Source organism: Silene latifolia, chromosome 9, assembly GCF_048544455.1.
Source record: "Silene latifolia isolate original U9 population chromosome 9, ASM4854445v1, whole genome shotgun sequence".
Classification (NCBI taxonomy): Eukaryota; Viridiplantae; Streptophyta; class Magnoliopsida; order Caryophyllales; family Caryophyllaceae; genus Silene; species Silene latifolia.
In genome coordinates this window covers 47,173,674-47,180,073 of record NC_133534.1, presented here as the reverse complement: position 1 = coordinate 47,180,073, position 6,400 = coordinate 47,173,674, and positions in this window count along the sequence as shown.

Genomic DNA, 6,400 nt, shown 5'->3' with positions numbered 1-6,400 from the left:
TTTTTTATTTAATTTAAAAAATTAAATTATTTGTTCTTCTCTCCTTTATTACACTTTTTACTAACCACTTTCTTATATATTTGTACTTGGTCTACTTTTAAGGCATTCCAGATCCTTAATTCTATTTCGGTCTTCAAAATCGTTTTAATCTTTTCTTTCGATTTAAATTTTAAGTTTTTTTTATAAAAGAAATCCGGAATTCGATTTTAAAACCTGTAAGTCTACCTTGACTCTCCATTACATTTTCGCTCCCCCTTTTGTTTTTCGTTTTCCCTTTTCTATTCGCTTTTTGAGGTGTGCGTTTGATACCGTCGTAAAGTATCAAAATTAAATTTATAATTCCAAACTAAAACTGTAGACAGTGATAGCAAGGGTCGAACCACAGAGAGACAAGATCAATTCTATTTGCTATTTTCAGTCTATAAAAGTAACAATTAAGTGGGGGTTTTGAATTGGTTTGATTCTAAAAACTAATTAACAAAATAAGAAATTTCTCAAACAAGATAAAAAGAAGATCGGGAACTTCGGTTTACCATGGCTAAGGTCAGGTCAATAAGGTAGCAGAGGTCCTATAATACGATCTCAGGAAATATGAGCAAGCCTTTCGATCAATGCTCAAATTAACCTTACGGTCTTCTAATTCCTAAGAATTTCTCAAAGCTTTCGCTCAAAGGAAATTCCAAACTAATGATAACTTAAATCACTAATCTTTCAATCTAGTAAAAAGGTTTATCAAAAGAAAACAAGATCGATATGGAAGAAAATCATACTAATAAAAGCGACCCTATTTTACGCCATGGCTCACCTCGTTCCCAATCAATAAAATTAGCTATGCATGATTAAAACTATAATAATTGCGAAATTGAAGGCAAAGAATAAGATTGACATAATTGGAATTGGATTTAAGTTTAAAGATAAAAAAACTGAATTGCTGAAAATAAATTAGTAACAACAAGAATTAAATTAACAAGAAATAAAAGAAGAAGAAAATTGCATTAAAGAGCTTACTAAAGAATTGATGAACAAAGTAATTCCAAAATCGAATCCGTCGTCGCACTTTTTTTTGTCTCCAAACTAGATCTAAACTGAGTTCTTGAATAATGAAAAGCATGACCTAATTATTGCTGCGTAACTACTGATAAAGATGCCAAAAAGTAAATTACAATTGGGCTTTTTAAAAGTCTAACACGAAAAATCAATAACAGCTGCGAAACCTGGTCGATCGACTAAGTAGCATGGTCGATCGACCAGTCAGTACAATGCAGTAGCTCCTGCTGAAATTCCACGGTCGATCGACTGAAGAGGTTGGTCGATCGACCAACTGAGCTGTGCAGTAACTCCTTCTTTCTTCAAATCAGCCACTTCACTCCAATGCACGCATCCCGAGGTGGACAAGTCCGAGCTCCCATCTTCCAAGTTCCCCTAAAGCAGCTTCCGGAGGACGATTTAGGCTTGATTTAGCCTACTTCTACTCATTCCTACAATAAATCATAGAAATCGCAAAGTAAACCGTTTCGGGAGAAATAGTAGCTTAAAGCTAACAAATACGCATGGAAATACGTGCCAAAACTGCAAATAAAGTGTATAGAATATGCACGTATCAAATCTCCCCAAACCAAACCTTGCTTGTCCCCAAGCAAGCACTAAATGCAACTAAAAGGACCTAATGGAAAGGAGTATATCTCAGAGCTAGCTACAAGTCAATGCTAAACCGTTTAATGCACGTAATCAACTACTGCAAAGCTCAAAGCAAGTGAACAAATTTATGCATATCATGGAATTAAATCGGGCGTTCGACCTTGCAAGACTCATAAATTTGGACTCTCCCGGGTCACTCTTCTCTTAGCAAGGCAAATGGTAAGAATATATGTAGAAGAGAAGGAAGAAAATACAGACTCTCACCTAGACTGCGACCGACAAAACATGTATGCTTGACTAGTATGAATAATGATTCTAGCTACCGTACACACGCATAACCACCGTCAAGGACTATTATATGCCGAATTATTGCAAGATTTGGATATGTGAGGCTTAGTGGGAAAGAAAGGGCAAAACAAGTATGGAAATGTGAGGGTAAGAGCCAAGCTAGTACCTAACAAACCATCAGAAACCGTATCCCGTTTCTCCAACTCGAAATGTAACCATTGCCTCCAAATGTCTAGGCAACACACTATCCCAAAAACAGACACCTCCATTTCATAAAATGAGCACATGAGGCGTATTCTCAACTTAGCCGAATTTTTCTTATTTTTTTCAAATTCCCTTTTTCTTATTTTTTTCTTTCTTTTTTTTTTTTTTTTTCTCTGAGCTGGTAGTGATCGACCAGTGACAACAGTCGATCGACCACCCCTGCATTCCAGTGTTCACTGCCCAGATCAGCTTTCTTTTTTTTTTTTCATTTTTCTGAGTTTTTTTTTCTTTTTCAGGCTGATACATTAGCAACTCCTGCAATTCTCATGAATACTCACTCTAACAGTACAGAAGCGAACCAAAACTGCTATAATTCGACAAATTCCTCTACTACTATCTAGCTTGGCACAATGATAGGCTAAGTATGGGATGTAGTTAAGGGCAACTGGCAGATATGGCTTATAGTGGAGTTAAATGGGGCAAAATGAGAAAGGGGGGAGATGCAATAGTTCTCAAAACATGTAATACCGACCACAAACCGATGCGTATAGGCAATAAGCAATCAAAACTCATACACGTGCAAAACATGAAATGATGGGAGTACTACTCTCAATCCTAAATTAATCAGTCATGAATGTCACCAGTTATAGGCTCTATATCTCAGAAAGTATAAGTAGTTTGCCAAAAGTAATGAGTCAAGTCTAGTAACCCGAAGTAAATTCCACAACAAAATTTGAGAAATCACTTTCAATTCTCGCTAAGCAGTTGTGAAAGGGCAAGGAATAGCATATATTTGACTAATAGTGCAATGTCATCATTAATAAACTCCAATCCGACTCGACTATATGCAAAAGTAAACGTGATATTTTTGATTTTTTTGAAATTTTTCGATTTTTTCTTTGTTTTTTTTTTTTTTTTGTTATTATTTAAAACAATGCAAGCTAAAATGCAGTAAACATGTGACTGAAATGCAATAAAAAACAAATGCAGATGCAATAGACATATGCAAATACCCTCCCCAAATCAAAACGCACAATGCCCCCATTGTGCTCAGCAGCAAATCACCAGCAGGCACAACAATATAGGGAAGGATAAAAGCAACAAAAAAGTAAAAAGGAAACCAACAGAGAAGTATAGGAAACTCACAAGAGACGACCTCCCCAAACCAGCCAAGATCAGGGGAGGTCACAAGCATCTAATCTCCACCGTCATACTTGGAACCACTATCCTCGTCTGACCCTGAGTCATCCTCCTCATCCTCCGCCTCAGCAGCAGCGGCAGTAGTAGTCGTGGGAGGAGGTCTCCTGGCAGGCTGAGAGTAACCGCCCACCGGGGGAACAAAGAAAGACGGGTGAGTCCAGGCACCCTGTGGGAGCATTCCCGTCCGAGCGTACTCCTCGTAAACCGGGTACAGGGCCAGGGCCGTGTCTAGTCTGTGCTGATCAAAGCTATTGCACAAGTCACTCAACACACGTGACATCGCCCTTTGGTCCATGACCGCAGGGAGAACCATAGGTGTAGGAGGACGGAAAGTGGCCGGGTAACCCGTGGGAGCAGGAGTAGAAGAGGAGGAGGCTCGTGAAAATGAGGCATGAGCCCCCCTCGAGGTGCTAGCAGTAGCAGTGCCCGCCCCAATAGGAAGCCTGTAGCTGGGCAAGAGCGGGCGAGCTGCCCCCGAAACAGTGGTAAGGGGCACGATAGGAGGGAGGCCAAGGATAGGGATGGGGTCGCAGATGAAAGAATCAATCTTCCACCGACTCCGACTATCGACCCACTTCACAGACCTCGCGTAGGCAAGATCCATGAAGCGTAGGTCAGGGTCAATAGGGGCCTCCTCTCGAGGGAAAAGAAGAACTAGATGGTTGGCGATACGTGTCACCAACCCACCACAAGCAATAGTGGCCAAAGTGCCCTCACTTATAGTCTGAAAGTGAGCGGCAGTCAAATAAGCGATGTTATAGATACGGGCTACCCGACTTTCAATGTTCAGATAGCCCGCCAAGATAGACAGTTCAATGTTATTCACATTATTTGACTCCTTACGGCCGAAAATGGTATTACCCATTAGCCGTAGAAAATAACGAAAAGGGGGCAAGTGGACGGAAGTGCCCGTCCTCTTAGGGCCGTTCCGGTTAGAGATACACGACCACATGACCCGGTGAACATCAGAAGTTTCCGAGGTGTTACCTTCGAAATAAAGACCCAAAAATCCAGCAAAGTCGGCTAATGTCAGGGAGTAGGTGACATTGAATAGCCGAAAAGAAATGCAAGCACTACTCCTATTAGCCTCAAAGGAAGCCTGGTCAAAAGCATAAGACGAGAAACACTCGAGGGTCAAAGTGTAGTAAGTGAACTCAGCCATGTCCACAAGACCCGACATTCCTGTCCCATTTAGCAGGGACACAACAGACTCAAAACAGCCTAATTTCTCTAAAGTCGGCCTGTGAAGAAAAAACAGTGGTCAGAATTTTCATTTTTGCGACAAAGAGAGCGAATTTAGCTCGCTGAGTAGAAGTGGAAAAAATAACCTGCGGATAGTCAGGTAGACTATCCATAGTATCCTCGATCATCAACGGCGGACCCCGCGGCCGTTTGGCAGCTCCCTGACTGGACTGCCCTTCGTACATCGCCTGCTTTCCTTTTGTCATCTTTGCTTCTTACAAAATGAACAATTCAACAACTATTTCTACATAACCTTCAACAATGACGATTTAGAAAACCCGAAACAAAAATCAGAGATCAAAAATTAAATTAGGGTTTCGAAAATTTGGGGGAAAACGGAATTAAGCTGTCCCTAGTTGCTAAAATGGCTTGAAATTCAAGGGAATAGGAAAACAAATACCATTAAAGCATAAAAATCGACAAGAAACTAGCCCTAAATCGATTTTCCCCAAATCGATTTTTCCGTCTCAATGTAACAATGCTCGAAATTTTGGCATTAAAGTGTAGCGAGAATCGAATTTAAAGGATTAAAAGAGGATTAGAGACATACCTTTGACGAGAACTTGAAGATTTAAGCAAGAAAATTCGAGATTAAGGGATGGATTAGCAAGAAAAATCGCAAGAAAGGGGAAGACAAGGGTTTTCTCTATTTTTGAGTAAGTGAAAATGAATGAAAGAATGAATAAAGAGATAGAACTTCCCTTATTAATCTTGCGTTCTGAATTCGCGCAGTGGTCGATCGACCACTTGACTCGGTCGATCGACCAGTCTTCCTTATACAGCTCTTCTGCCTTTTCGCGTAGTGGTCGATCGACTACTCTACCCAGTCGATCGACCAATATCCCTGTGAAACAGCTTCTGCCCTTTTGTTTCTCAGTCGATCGACTGATGAACTTGGTCGATCGACTGCAGGTACTGGCAACAAATCCTTTTTTACGTTAAAATTGCTTTGCCAACATAATTTTCCCGTCTTTCTCTCACATACATTCAGTAAATCACCCTACGCACTTTGCATAAAATAATCACCTGCAAAAATTTTCAAAGGCGCATATTCTCCGAACCAAGAAATTGCTAACTAAAAGAAAATAAGCTAAAGGTCCTATTGCAAATTAATTGAAATAAAACTGTAAAGTTCCTAATTACAAAAGTTTACAAGCCGGGTTGCCTCCCGGTTAGCGCTGGTTTAAGAGGTCCCGCACGACCTTTTTACCTCAGTTTGCAGCTTCTAAAATTGGGTCAAAGTACAAGATTGACCTGCCCAACGAAATTGTTCCGCACCGTGATAATGTTTCACATATTGGCCATTAACATTGAACCTTTCTCCAAAGAGAGGCCTCCAATTCAACTCGATCCGAATTTTGTAAATCGCTGTTTGTGACCGTATATGGGCCAGTCCACCTGGATTTCAGCTTACCAGGAAATAAACGGATACGAGCGTTAAAAAGAAGTACCTTATCGCCAATATGGAACTCGCGCTTGATGATTCGCTTGTCGTGCCAGCGCTTTGTTTTCTCTTTGTAGATCCTAGCATTATCATAGGCCAGTAGCCTAAATTCCTCCAGCTCATTCAGCTGTATCATGCGTTTCTCACGAGAGAGGTTAGGATCCAAATTCAAATCACATATAGCCCACCAAGACTTACGCTCCAACTCAACAGGTAAATGACATGTCTTACCATAAATCAATCGGTATGGTGACATCCCGATTGGCGTTTTAAACGCGGTTCTATAAGCCCATAAGACATCATCCAACTTAAGACTCCAATCTTTCCGTGATTTAGAAACAACTTTAGCTAAGACTTCTTTCAATTCTCTGTTAGAAATCTCAA